Source organism: Scaptodrosophila lebanonensis, unplaced genomic scaffold (genome assembly GCF_003285725.1).
Source record: "Scaptodrosophila lebanonensis strain 11010-0011.00,11010-0021.00 unplaced genomic scaffold, SlebRS2 tig00000089-arrow-pilon, whole genome shotgun sequence".
NCBI lineage: Eukaryota > Metazoa > Arthropoda > Insecta > Diptera > Drosophilidae > Scaptodrosophila > Scaptodrosophila lebanonensis.
Genome location: NW_022060565.1, coordinates 169,259 through 184,781, shown reverse-complemented (window position 1 = coordinate 184,781; position 15,523 = coordinate 169,259). Strand labels below are relative to the sequence as shown.

Genomic DNA, 15,523 nt, shown 5'->3' with positions numbered 1-15,523 from the left:
ATTACATTTATTTTCTGTCATTGTTAGATTGATTTACAGCTTTGGGGGTCTACTTACCTCTCATAAAATTCGTTTTTAATTAAATTAATTTGTCCATTAAACTACCGGTAAACAATAAAAACCCAATCCCATCCACCCTACCTCAGAGCAACAAATTTTTTGTACACCATATATTCTTAGTATATAATAATTATATTTGAATAAAGCAGTTTCTTAAAGCATACAAAGAGGCGCAGTTTTCTTTTTCGCTTTATTGGCTTTAATTTTTAGTACTCTTTTATGCTGCTGCTGCGCTTATCAATCTATCAATCAATCAATCAAACGAGCAAACATATTTGTAGCTTAATGCGCTTCACCGGCTTCTGCTTTTGGCTTCTTGGTTGTTATACTTGTATGCGCACAGCTTTTAGGGTAATTTACAGCTGCGACATCTGGAGGGCCAACGCCCGAAATTCTCGTATATAGTACATACTTATATACGAATAGTATGTGTATGTAGTACGTATCTGCAGGCGAGCATCAAACATGCAAGAATACGGAACAAAAAGCCAACTCGCTTGCTTTGCATGTACTCGTTTGTATGTGTGTCGCGTATTTTGAGGGTTAATGTGCGTCCAACATGGCGTATGTGTAATGCGGCCCAAGACGGGGTCATCAGTTCAACTATGCCCGGCCACCAACAAGAGCAGGGACTGACTACGACTCTGACTCTGACTCTGATTCGGACTCCGACTCTGACTTGCTGCTACATAATAAACGAGTCAATGGCCGAGCGCTGGCCGTGTGACAACGCGCCGTTATGACTTCCGCCTGGGTCTGGCTATGATTTTTGGCTGCCGGCGCCATGTCGCAGCAACAACAACAACAACAATGAGGAAAAGTAGCAACAACCTCTGTGAAAATCAGTAAAAATCAGCTAAAATCTGCGGCTTCTTGCCAACAGCAGCGAACTAAACTAAATGCGTAGTCATCTGTGCGTCTAACTGGAGCCAACATAACTCACAAACGCACACACGCACACACACACACATACATATATGCACACATACTGACACGTTTCCAGCAGCCCCAGCTGCCTGGCTTTTTGTTCGCAAGTCTGCCAGTTCGTCTGTGTGTCTTTCCTTTTCAATGCGTAGGTATATGTGTGTGTGTGTGTGCGTCTATAAGCAGTATAAGAAATTAAATTATCCGACTTTTCAACTCTTACACACACACACACACACACACGCACACACACACACAATGCTACACACTCAGAGTTGGGAATATTTTTGGAATGTTGTGTTTTTCTGTTTTACCGTTTTCTTTTATTTTTCTTCTTTTTTTTTTTTGCTGCTGCCAACGGTGTTGAGTTTCTCTTTGACATTGTTGGCCATCATGGCATTTAATTAATGGAGGGTAGAGCGACTGGGCGACTCGGTTACATGTTTCATGTTTCATATTAAGTGCTGGGGCTGGGGTCACTCGTTAATTGCCCACACACATGTATGCAAAATGCTCAAGGTCAAACAAACGTCAGCAGCTATAAAACCAACAACAACAACAACAACAAAAACAACGACGACGAAAAGTAACGGCAACAATTTAACCTCGCAAGCAAGCGAGTGGATCATGCACAATGGCTATGCACCATGGGCTCCAATGCCATGACAATTATTCATTTATATCTATTATATTCTTGTTATGCATGAATATTTTATGAATGTCTGTACCTACATATATCGTAGTATTTGCATTTAAAATTCGCCACCTCTAGTGTTTATTTTGCCATACAAGTATTGCTTACATATCTTAAGAGAAAATGACTAACAACGCAATTTTGCTAATATCCCAATAATCCAAGGCGAACACATATTTGTAGAACAGGAACTGCAATCATTATGTGGTATTATAAAAATTACAACACATTGATTATTTTCTAATTTTGTTCATTCGCTCACAAGATAATGATTCATTTTTAGGTTTATTTTAAAAATTGACCAATAATCATTATTTTTGATCAAAATAATAAAACTCAACGAATAATCATTATTGTTATTACTGACGGTACACTTTTAAAATGTTTATATTACTATACCTCTATATGTTTCAACGCATATTAGCCGGATTTAAAGCGCATTCACTGGATATGTGTCCATTGTTGATAATTCCATTGCCGACTGACGTGGTTCGATTGTAGCGAACGTTGTCCAGCACCGTTATCGATAACTTGTTATTCATAAGGGGAGATGCCATCACAATTAGCAAATTAACACGCTTTTTCGACAGATATGCAGCTCTGACTAGCGATTACCGATCTGAGCTTTCACGATGTTTAAAGTTCTTTAGGTTTTAATAACATTATTGAATGATACGTTAGCTATATGCAAACATTTCATACAATGTTGTACCTACTTTTCTTTTATGAGTTGAGTTTTCAGCAAATATAAGATGCCAAGAAATTCAAAAATTCCTTATAAAGCAATTGCTGGGCACCAATAATTAGACATTTGTCTACATACAAAACAGTTTCCATTCTATAAACTATTTATTAGTTTTGCTTTAACTCCCCAGAACAATCATTTTATGCGGTTCTTCTATTAAATTCTCTCATAATTTCTTTCACAACAATTTGTCAACAAAATAATCGACTACAATTAGCTAAAGGAAATAATTCAAATTTAAATACAAGTATTATGGGCGCTTTCGATAACAGCACAAATCTAGTTTAGTTATGGTACTTTTTTTATGTTTTCAACATTCTGCTTTTCAATTACATACTTTCACAATCAGCAATGTGTAAGTCCCAAATATTGCTATTTATTTTTGTTTGGTAACGGCAGAAAGCTTAGTCTAATTCCGTATAGTACAATGTCTATTATTTAAAAAAATAAAAATATGTTTTGCTTAGTTTGTTCATTAATGGCTGCTGCCGAGCAATGGTTTAACGTGTAAATGCGGCTTTGCGTTTCGTGTGCCTTCTTGTAGATAAGGAAATGTTGTTTTAAGGACTTTCAAATGCGAAACATATCAGATATCAATACCACATAGAAGTGTTATTTCTAAAAACCAAACTTTTTCTAAGCGTGCATTGGCTCTTACTCTTGAAATGAGAAAAATGAAGCTGTGATCCTCTATATCGGTAAATTTTCATAGATTGAAGCTCCCCTTGGGTTTACAGATAAGCTTATTATGAAACTGTTGAATAGCACTTAGTGTAACGACTATATAATATAGTTTAGTAAAATTTGCAGCGAAAACGAATTTGGCTATAAACAATAAGGAGACTGTCTAAATAAATCGACTGACCGCATAATATTTAGCAATGTAATGTTATGTTACACACGCAATTACAATTTTGTGGATATGAACATTTTGCGAATCAGTTTTGTGGAAATTAGCTTTGCTTTCAATTTAGAAAACCATTCATTTACATTTTAAGCGACACCTCAACTGGCATTTGGCCAAGTTTGTTGTAGGCTGAGGCCAAAACATGATTTGGCAAATGTTACAAGCAAATGCATATACATTTATATATGTATACTACTTATATATATGCATGGTAGGCATGTGTATGTACTTTGGATTGGCTATGGATGTAGATTATACACTTATCTGATTTCTATTTCACTTTTCTGCTAATTGCATTTTTTGTCCCATTGTGCGGGCGCTGATTGAAGTTACTCCCGACTTCAATTTGCACAATTAAAATGGCGTTTGAGGGGGCGTGGGCGTACACGTGGGCATGACCCTGTGGTCGTGTGGCGCTTGGGTGTGATTGTGCAGCCTTAACCCAGTGTAAGGATGTGCGTATGTGTGTGTGTGTGTGTACGAGTATGTGTGCTTGCGTTGGCGCTTCAAATCGCGATCCATTTCCCTCTTCATTTTGGCCATTTATGTAATGGCGTACACACTCGCATATTCTTGTTTTTCCCTCTTTGTTTTCTGTACCAGCTACTCCATCATGCACAATAGGCAAAAAGGAAGAACAAGAAAAAAGAATCATAAACACAATAACAAAAAGGTTGCGAGAAAATTGCTTTAATGTGCCTTGCGTGTGTCGTGTGCTTTGACGTCCTTTCTCTTTTTCTCTTCTATTTCCTATCCCCCCACCCTCTTTGTTTGTTACCAGAGCTGTGCTTCATTTTGCTTTGCTGTTTACACACACTCGGGTACTTTGCCTCGCGATTGTTGCTGTTTTGTTTTATTTAGCAAAAAATTTATGTCAATGCCAAAGCAACAACAACAACGCAAATAGAGAGTCACATACAAACATCAAATAAAATACACAAACCCGAGCCGAAAATAAGAGTAATAATAATGGAAAATTATGCACGCGTGCGTGTGAATTGTTTGAGGTAGTTCTTGCTACCGTTGTTGTTGTTTCTGGTGCGTGTACACACACACACACACACCCACAGACACAGATACAGACATGCAAAGCATCAAGCAAAATCAAAAACAAAGTTAAACTTCATACCAACAAACATTATTCTGCACTTTTCATTAATTGACAATACACACAAAGAAATAATTTTGCAAAAGCTTGCATTAATTCTTCATTTTGAATTGCCTCGCTATGGACTCACCTACACAGCTCCATGGGCGCCACAGACCCCTTTTATGCATATTAGGGTTAATGGGTTAGTTGCTTACAAAATTTATAACAATTTTCATTTGTCAGACTGATTACTTTGTAATCAATCCTTAAGGCGATTGACGGCGAATATAATGGAAAATCAATTGAGGAAATAAAGGTAATACAGGCAGCGTGAAAGAATAAAGAAAGAATCGAATAAAAAATAGTCAACATAAAAGCAATATTTAAAAGACACTGAAAGGTCTAGCATTTCTTGGGGCCTGTAACTGACTAATTGTTGTCCCATTTGTTCTTTGAGACTTTCGAAGGCATTATAAGAAAATACATAATAAAAGTCATCACAATAAACGATTAAGCATACAACTAAGGCAAACGCATGGTGAGCAATTGTTGTTAAATTGTGATTAATAGATTTTGATTTGATTTGAGGTTAAAAATTAGCGTCAAAATAAAGAAGCCCTTCCTGAAGAAAATTTTATGCAAATGAAACATTATGTGTAATCTCATTTAAATCTGCATTTCTATGACTATTGTTGAAACTACTATGAACTTATAAACTACTTATAAATAAAATAATTATTCAAACTGTGTAAACAACACAGTAAATAATTCCTTCTCCGAATTATATTCCAGAGCAGCAGTCACTTAATTAAATGATTATAATATTTATAAGGAAATACAAAATAGGATTTTCATTTTAGACATATGTACTTGTATATATAGTATGTATGTACAAGCATATGTTACTATTTTCAAATAAAACTATTTGCACTAAACTCGTAATTAAAATAGATTTTGGAAGATTTTGGTATGAAATATAATTTAAATTAGCATGATAAGATTATATTACACAGCATTGTCCGTCTGTCCACATAATGTTTATAATGCTTTATCTAAGAAGTCGATTTACCCCAGAGGGATATATTTTGCACACGAACGCTCTTCCTTATTGCTTCGAATATCATTTGAATAAATACTATAAATACTTGATAAATACATACTATAAATATATTAGAGGTGGAAACAGTAAATCGAGTGATGAAATGAAATAATAATACAAATGCCAAAAGTATTTGACTAACTAACTTTCTGTGACACAGCAGCCTCCTCATATGGTATATGTATGTATATACTATTATATAGTCAAGGGCGTAGGCAGGGGGGCCATTATTATGACGCATTATTTCTCCTTAAAATGGATCTGAGTTGGATTTGTTGAAGTTTTTTCATTGACCATATGCATACGTTTTTTTTTTTTTAAATGCATCGTGCATTATTTAATCAAAATTTTAATTTTTTGGCCCCCCCTTTGGTAAAAGCTGCCTACGCCCTTGTATATACTTGTAGTATATGTATATACGTCTATACGTCTTCAATTGACGGAAAGAGGGATATTTCTGGTTTTTCTCTCGGTGCACACGCGTCAACTTCAACTCCAGCTATTTCTCTCAGCTGGTAGCTGATGCCTCGGCTAGAGCTTCACATCCGTTTGCCGGACAGGATGTGGGCGGGGGCGGCAATGCCAAAAGCGGCAGCGGCCTAGCAACTTCGGGCGACAAAACACGCGAGTGTTGCGACATACATACACGTATAGTCCACCTGCCCCTATCCATGGCACTGCCTTTTAAATGACTCCAGGCGCGACCTCGCCCAGTTGCCGGGCATGTGTCCTTGGTTTGTGGCGCACGGCATGGCATGGCCGGCTATGTACGTATGTAAATATGTATGTGTTGAATGTGTGTGTTAGTATGTGCGACTATTTGCATTGCATGTTGCCCGTCGCAATATGTGATTGTTGTTGTTGTTTTTTTCATGTCCAATAATTTCGTAACATGGCCTTTGTGGCGGCGATCTACGCGACTCGATAAGCTAAAGCCAAGCCGAGCAAAGCCAAACCGTTCTAAAAAACAAGAAAACAAAAAACTACATTGCGCTCATAGAGTCATAGTCAGCATGTTGATGGTCATCTGAACTCCATTTTTTTAGTATTCCAGCACACAGAGCCATTGCTTTTTGGCGAGGTCATATGCCACATTCCACATGCCACATGCGTGTGTGTGGGCGTAGCTGGAGTTGCCATGACTGAGTGCATTGCTTTATTGGCATTGTCCGCTGCCAGCCGATTTGCATTCACTTTTGTTGTTGTTGCTGTTGCTGCTGCTATTGTTGGCTTGAATTATGAATTATTTCATGGCATGACCGTTGCTGCCTTGCAACTCTCGTGACTTTGTACAGTTTTCAATCGGCCCATATGAAAGGCCAACAATTTTCATATAGACGTGAATACCTTCCATTTCTTCTAAGTAGTAGTCAATAAAATGAAGCAATTGAAAGCATTAAAGAATGTTCATTTTTTAATTTTCATTACACTTTTGTTATGCACAAACAGTACGCTCTTTCTTACAGATTTGATTCAGATATATCGCAACAATAATGGCGAGTAGCCATATGAATTCTAAGACTTCCTTTTCATTACCCTTTTATTTTCTTATGCTTGAAACTACGCTCTTTCTCAGATTTCAGATTTGATTCAGATAGTTCGTAACAATTATTTCCCAGTAGGCATCCATGTGAATTTTTTAAGATAAGGCTTAGGTTAAAGTTAGATTACTTGTGTTGCCTCCTTAGATTGGAACATACAATTTAATACTACTGTACTGCAAATTGATGGACCTTAATTCAAAACCTGAGCATGTATCGATATTCGTCTATCGATAACCACTAATCGTCAATAGCGAGCAGCTGTTTTGGTTTCTTCCACAACCAATATCAACAAGAGAGAACGCTACAGTCGAGCAAGCCCGACAGTGTAATACCCTGTACCCAGGTAAATTTCCGTCATTGAGTTATATGAGCCCATAGCAGCAGCAAAAAGAGGAAGAAGAAGAGCGAACTTGTTGCTGCAGTTTGGGGGGGCTGTACTGGCGAGAATTTGTTTTGCTAATAACTTTTCTTAAAATTTACCGAATTGAATAATTTTGAACAACAGTAGACAATTATATATAAATTATGTGTGCAAAGTTTGGTTTAGGTAGCATATGAAATGTGGACGCTATTGACGAAATTCTGTAGCGGGGGAAGGGGGGGAAAATTAAAAAAAATAAAATAAACTCGTCCTTTCTCGGACCTAGGAGAATCTGGGTGCCAACTTTGGTTATTCTAGCTTTTATAGTTTCTGAGATCCTTGCGTTCATCCAGACGGACAGACGGACGGACGGACGGACGGACGGACGGACATGTCTAGATCGATTTCTTTCGTCATGCTGATCACGAATATATATACTTTATGGGGTCGGAGATGCTGCCTTCTGTATGTTACATACTTTGCACAAACCTACCCTTTTTACCCTACGGGTACAGGGTATAAAAAGTCGGTTTGTTCTTTCTGTTGTCTCAGCTGAAGCTTTTGAGGAGCTTGTGCTTGTGAGGAGATCTCACGCATTTTGATGAGTAAATAAATTCTATCATTTTTGGAACATCAGCATGTTTCTTTCCTCGCCATTGAAGGCAACAACAACCGCCTCCGCGGGACAGATTCGTTGCTGCTGTTGTCAAGTGAAAATAATAATGAAATATTAACTGATAACGAAGAGGACCTACAATAAGATATTGTAAGTATTCTGCACTTCCTTGTACAGTCAGGATACATGATTCGATTGGGTTATAACAATTAATGTTACAACCGAACTGGTATCTTATTTTTGTACTATATACATACATATGTATAAGTACATATTTTATTGCGATCAAAAAAGTAAATTGTTCAATCATTCTGTGCTTTAATAAGTTCCATGCATATTGATGAAATGGTTATCAGTTCTTGAATTTATTTTTCTATAAATATATTTACGATCGACTAAATAATTTTGCAAGAATGGACAGCTTACAAAAACTCGATAAACTTTTCATTTGGAACTTTTTCCTACCTTGATCTCACTCTTTCCCAATGTCATATCACTTATTTCACAGCCCATCAATCTTAGCAGTAGGCTTAACTGATAATTCTAACCAGTGATATCGTTTTGATTGCAATAATTTTCTCTTCAACCAAGTACTGAACTATGAAGTTGATATCAATCTCAAAAATTCAATGAACTTGAAATTAAGTAAGAAGAACAATCTAGAAGTTTAAAAAGATATTGAAAAACTATTTGCCATAACTGCTCGTTTTTGATTGCCTTTTTGGTTAATGTAGCCATAGAATTAGTTGAAAATGCATTGTTTTAAATTAATTATCTAAAAAATAACGTACACGTTCAAACGTTTTTCTTAGTATTTGTTTACTTTGCTTTTTACGATAATTTGATAATTTGATTGTTATTAAGAAATGAATGAATGCATTAATGAAGGTTGGAAATGATTGGCAACTACTCGTATTATATTATAGTACGTGCTTAGCATTGGGAGTACGAATTTTGGAGGAGGTTTTGAATGAATACTTGGTCTTAATCATTATTATCATTATTAAATGTTATCATAATTTAAATCATGAAAGAGTAGTGCGAACTAAATTTCATGGAATTCATTCCACAACCAACGAAAACGTAGTTAATAAAAAATCCAATAACTATTAAGCACTATTGGAATGGCAACTACAGTTGAACATATTATTTGCAACAATTTACGAACTCCACGGCTGGCATAAAAACCTTTTCTTTAAGAATCTGCCCTTTGTGCCTAAATCTAAATATACAACTCGTTGGAGCAGTTGTATAAACAAGCATGTGTCTGACTTCCACATGGAGGTTATGTTTGAGTGCCTCAAATTAGCGAGGCAATTTGGTGAAGTTGCCGCCTGCAATACATTTGTATTGGCGATGCATGCAACGGGGAACGTGCAACGTGCATGCATGCCACGAGGCCCAATTCTTCACCCCTAGCTGGCTCGCCTTTGACCATTTCGTAGCCTTGAACTCGCCGGTTAAATCGAACACACAAAGGCACACACACACAGAGGCACATACACACACACACACACACACACAAAGGCAAATGAAAGTAAAAGTTGCATTTTGCGCCTGCTGCATAAATAATGTGAATGGCTGAATGCGAATGCGATTCTGTAACTGTAACTGTATCCGAATGCGAATGCAGAACGCGTCCTGCATGCTGCGGCCTGTCACCGACACACACACACACACACAACACACACACACACACAATTACACATTCTCTTGAAGGTCGACAGACTGCAGCATGGTTATTAGCCATGCCTACGGTGCAGTTGATGAACTTGATGTCGACGTCATGTGGTGTACGTGCATGAGGGGTCGTCAGGGGCACGAGGGGCGGGAGGGGCAGGAGGGGCGATGCGCGCAATGAGCATTGCAACATGGCGCATTGGCGTTTTAAGTCGCGCTGCGTCTTACCTTGCCACATGGCACATGCCATTTGCCACTTGCCACCAACGTCGCCTTTGTCTCAAAAAGCTGAAGAAGAAAAACTATTTGCATTTATTTATTGGTTTTGTTGTGTAAGTCTTTGACGGAAGTGCTGCGACAAAGTTGCGAGTTTGGCAACAACGTTGACGTCGGCGTCGCCGTCGCCGTCGCTGTCGACGTTGTCGTTGACGTTGACGCGGGCTGTGGCGTTGGCGTTGGTTCTGGTATAGGCAGAGTAAGCGATTTATTTGCTGGCACTGTCATTCATCTTTTTTATTATTACCGGTTTTCTTTTTGAACTTAATTTTTATTTTTCTGTTTGTTGTTAGGTTTTTATTGGTTTTCTCTGACTTTTGCGCTGTCATTTGTTTTGTTTGTGCTGCTGTTGTTGTTGTTGTTAGCTCTTGTCGCCATGCCATTTATATCGAGCCATAAACTTTTGTTGAAATCACGCGACCATTGCGATTTGTGTCTCCTGATTTTATTGTTGTTACATGCACATTTGTTTTTGTGTAAGCAAGCATTTATTCTATATATATTATTATTATTTATTATTATTTATTTATATGCAATTTGCACATAAAGTAGTGGGTGTCTGACATTATGTCAAGGCAACAAATTCGAGCCTCCCATTAATTACTGGCCAAAGCAATATGCGAGTGAAAACAAACAAGAGGGCATACACAATTATTGAACAAATGTGCAAGCCTTGCGCTTTATGGCAGCAAATTTACAGCACACGCACACACACACACACAGACACGCACGCACACACAAATCATATGTAGAAGCAATAAATTGCTTGAGCGGGTCCCAGTTGCCAATTTTTTGTTGCTTTCTGTTCTCAATTTTTTATCGATGTTTCTTTTCCGGCAACTGCAACAAAAACAGACTCGAATATGAGCGAGTTTTCTACACTTGAGTGCAGCTGTTGTTGTTGTTATCTGTGCGCTAACCATGGCTGATTGGGTATATCCGTTTCAAAGTGTCGCGTTTTTCCATTTAAGTTTCGACCCTCATAGAAAGTTTTCGCTGAAATGTATGTAACAATTCGGGTTTTCCAACTAGCATTTTGAAAATGTTCTTAATCGGAAAGTAGTAGTAATATGGTAATATTTTGCGATATTTTATAATGTTAAATCAAATACTTGAAGGGGATAGGTAGATAGATAGATAGATAGATAGATAGATAGACAGATAGATAGATAGATATATAGATATATAGATAGATAGATAGATAGATAGATAGATAGATAGATAGATAGATAGATAGATAGATAGATAGATAGATAGATAGATAGATAGATAGATAGATAGATAGATAGATAGATAGATAGATAGATAGATAGATAGATAGATAGATAGATAGATAGATAGATAGATAGATAGATATCAATGCTAGAAAATACAAATATACTTCTTTTATATCCAAGTTTGATAATTACGATCGACTCTTGTGTATTCTGTACCTGTTCACTAATAAATAAACTAAATTGCATTAATGGTTCCAATGGCAGCTATATTTGGAAGTGTATTTTCATTCAACCTCAGACTATTGTGCTCTACTATATCATAATACTTGTAAACAAACGTTACTTTACTAAAAGTGATCTTCGAACCGATCGGTTCTATGGCGGCTGTATAAAATATTGTGGCATGAGGTGCATTTGGTTTTATTTCATTGCCTTTCTTATTGGTGTTAATTGCAATACGAGTTCTATACTAAAATACGTTTTTCTGCTACTTCTTTACAATCGAATATTGGAAACCTATTTGCAAAATAAAACACAAATTTGTGTGCAAATTTGTTGCATGTCTGGCCGTACCTTTGGCTCAACCCTTTCAAATTTCATATATATCTATAGATAGATTAAGTTTTATGAGAATTAGCTTTTCACTTACTTATATAAAAGGTTTCAAAATACAGAAGACATATTATGTGCATGACACATATACATATGATATGTGAACGTGTTTGGTTTAGAAATTGAAACCAATTTTAGCAATTCCTTATGAATATAATTATGCTTTTTTTTTAAATACATAATCGCATTTATCAATTAACAATTTTTTTTAACAAATTTATTATAAGGATCCTTAGTTTATTTAATATTTGGCTTTTATGCAAAGCAAAAAAGTGATCCAAGATTGGCTTCCTATTCGATTAGACAAGTTTTTTTTTTATCCAGAGAAAGATGCTCTTTCCATTAGGACATTTGAATCTTATAGAATCTCTTAAATAATTTCGTGTTTTCCGAACGTTGTGTTATTTGTAGGGGCGTTGCTAAGCTGAGCATGACTGACAACATTTTTGGATAGAGCTAAAGTGTTTGTTAGCATTAGATAAGTGTAACGAAGGGGTAGGGGAAGTGAAGCCTTTGGCCGTTTGGCGTTTTGCATGTTTGACACCAAAGACCGAACAAAAAAAAAAAAAAAAAAAAAAAAAAAACCAACAACAAAAATGGCGAACGAACAAACAACGAGCAGCAAATTGACTAAAAGCAGTAGAAATGACAACAACAACAACAATCACAACAAACTGTTACCCACAGTAGTAGTCCATAGTCCATAGAGGGGAAGGGCAAGAGTAAATGTATGTGTGTCGAATGCTTGCTTGTGTGTTTGTGTGCGTTTGGTGTATAAATAACATTTTTGTCAAGCGCTCATATGACAAAGTGTCAGCTTAAATGTGTGCGACACACTCAAACACTTGCACACACACACACGCACACAGCACACACACTAGGCCTATGGGCACTTAAGTGGCTGTTGTGTTGGTGCTGTTGTTATTGTTATTGTTGCTGGCGCAATTCAAATGGCAGTAGCTGCAGCAACTGCAGCCGCTAAGGCACAGCTAACGGCAAAGTCGACGCCAACGTTGACGTTGGCTAAAAATGAAATTCAAACTCAAATGTCCTGCGGCTGCCAGTCGACGTCATTGCCAGTCTCTTTGGCTACGCCAGTTGTTGTTTGTTGTTGTAATTTTTTGTTGTTGTTGTTGTTGTTGCTAGTGCCTATGCACAAGCCAAAGCCAAAGCCCATGCCCATGCCCATGCCCTTAGGCAGCCTTTCGTCAGTCGACTTGGACAGGCAGCAACGCCTTCGTTTCCCTTTGCCACACTTCTCTGATTGTTGTTGCTTTTATGGCTCTTGATGTAAGACCGACGACAAGATAGAGAGAGCGAGATAGAGAAGAAGAGACAGAGAGAGAGAGAGAGAGAGGGATCGAGGGAGAGATAGAGAGAAAGATGATGCACAGTGGGAGAACATTTAAAAAAAAAACCACTTCCATAAAAAACAATGCCTGAAAATACATATACAGATGTTGAAAACTAATTAAAACTGAAAACATAAGACTAAGAAAATGTCTGGCAATGACATTGACTTGAGAGAATTGAGAGAATGTACAATTCCGTATATTGTTAAGAGAATTGTAAGTTGTAAGTCCGTAAGTTAGCTTTACTTCTAGCATATATTATTGCTTCTATCATATCTCGATTTTTGTAGCCAAAAAATTTGTAAAATGTATAATGAGGCTTGCTTTATATCTAAATTTGATATAAAAATAGAATGAAATGATATTTATTGCGTAGGCTTTCGTTAACTTTAAATTAAGTTCCAAGAAAGTATACTCCATAAAAGGTATGATCCAAGTAAGAGTTCACAAATTGGATTCCTTTTTTTGAAAAATTGATGGTATACAACTTAATTTATTGGAAATACATAGAAACCGTTCCATCCATAGGGAGAGTTTAATGAGAATGCAGCAACTGCTCGCATATAATTGTTTTGACGAGATGTGAAACCCAATACTAATGTTTTGCTGCTTCTTAACTAATCAAATAAAGCCATAGAATTAAAACGATGAGGAGAGAGCTAAACAGTAAAACATATTGGCGGCCAAATAAAATTAAGTGTAAGAAAAAGTGAATTTCTTGTACTAAATAGGACTTATACTAAGTATTTATACAGCTGAGTATTTATTTCAAGATAACTGCCTTGGATATTATTCTTAAAACTGTTCCCACTGTTGTAGGCATGTTGGTTGGTCTTACAGTTGTTGTTGTTGTTGTTGCTTTCGCAATTTGAAATTTTTGGTATTTTGCTGTTTTTTGGGTTTTTTGGCGTTTTTACATGCGCTTTGTTTGTTTGTTTGTTTGTTGGTATGTTGGTTTGTTGGTTTTGTTGACTAGGCTAGGGCTGTTTGTTGCATTTGTTGTTATTGTTATTGTTGCTGCGCTTCTTGTTGTTGTAGTTGCTTGTGTGCGACCGCCTTGTGTGGTGACAAACATTTTGCTGCCATCGTCGTTGTAGCAGCTGCTGCTTTAGTTGCAATTGTTGTAGTTGTTGCCGTTGCTGCTGCTGCTGCCACAATTGTTGTTTCGGTTGCTGTTGCTGTTGCTGTTGGTGTTGCTGCTGCCCTTTTGGGAAGCGTGTGCAGCTCGCACAGTTTCTGTTTTTCAGTTTTTTCAGTTTTCAGTCGTTTTTCTTTCTTTGCTCGCTAGCTAGCAAACATTTTGGGCCTTTTGGTTGATGTTGCTACAGTTTTATTCGACGCGGCACGGCGCACAAATAAAAACGGAAACGGACGCCATTGAAAGCGGCGGCGGCCATCGATGCGCCTTAAAGTGTCCGGCCACTCATATTTTTTTTTAAACAACAATTGTTTGTTTCTTTTTTTGTCCCTGTGCTACAAAGTATTTATGCAATGAATACAAACGTAGCCCATTAGTGTGTGTGCGTATAAATGAGAAATAAATTAATTTAAAGTGCAAGAGAGGAGGCAAGAGAAATAAGAAGAAGAATAAGATGAAGAAAAGTTGTGTGTGCATATGTTTTTAAAAGGAAAATGTCCATACAGATATATGTGAAAATATATCTATATATATGTGTATGTGGCTATATAGCACAAATGTGTCCGAAACCGGAGGAAAAATGTGGTGAATTGTGAGGAGCGTAAAGAGCCGAAAGATGTTTCTTTTTGTTTTTTTGTTCAGTTGTGTTTTTTTTCCGGGAGCTCTGACCACTGTTTAGTGAGTGCGTGCGTGCATGTTTGTCTAGCTTGGAAGCGTCAGGATGTTCATCTACCATGCCATCAAGGATGAGCTGGAGAAAATGTAAATATTACAAAGTCTGATTATATGAAGCTGTTTTCACTTTCATCATAAATTTCCCCAAATTGTTTTTGCACAAAGTTCTCTCTCTCCTGCCACCCTTTCCACCAGCTTGACCGATTTAATTGCACATTGATTTTTGATATCAAACTTATATAGGCAAGGTAGGTTCTTTGTTGAAGAGCAGCATACACAATGCTGGAGCACAATGCTGGAGCACAATACTGGATCACAATAAAAGTAGCAGCAGCAGCAGCAGCAGCGGCAGCAACAACAAGAAAGCAGTAACAACAACAATAACCAAAGGCCAAACGCTTCACTTTTAACATTGCTTGCTTTTGATTCCACACAGCTTACTTCCATCCTCTTGATTGCAGCTGTTCTAGTTGTTCAATATAATTGTTGATGTTGTTGCTGTTGCAGCTATGGTAGCTCTCGTAGCTGCTGCT

General features: G+C 37.2%; 1 protein-coding gene across 1 annotated transcript in view; it reads left to right on the top strand.

Annotated features, from left to right (window-relative positions):
* The window catches only part of LOC115626950 (uncharacterized protein DDB_G0283357), a 69,995-nt gene that overhangs the window by 6,291 nt on the left and 48,181 nt on the right, over positions 1-15,523 (top strand). The gene's annotated exons all lie outside the window — the stretch shown is intronic.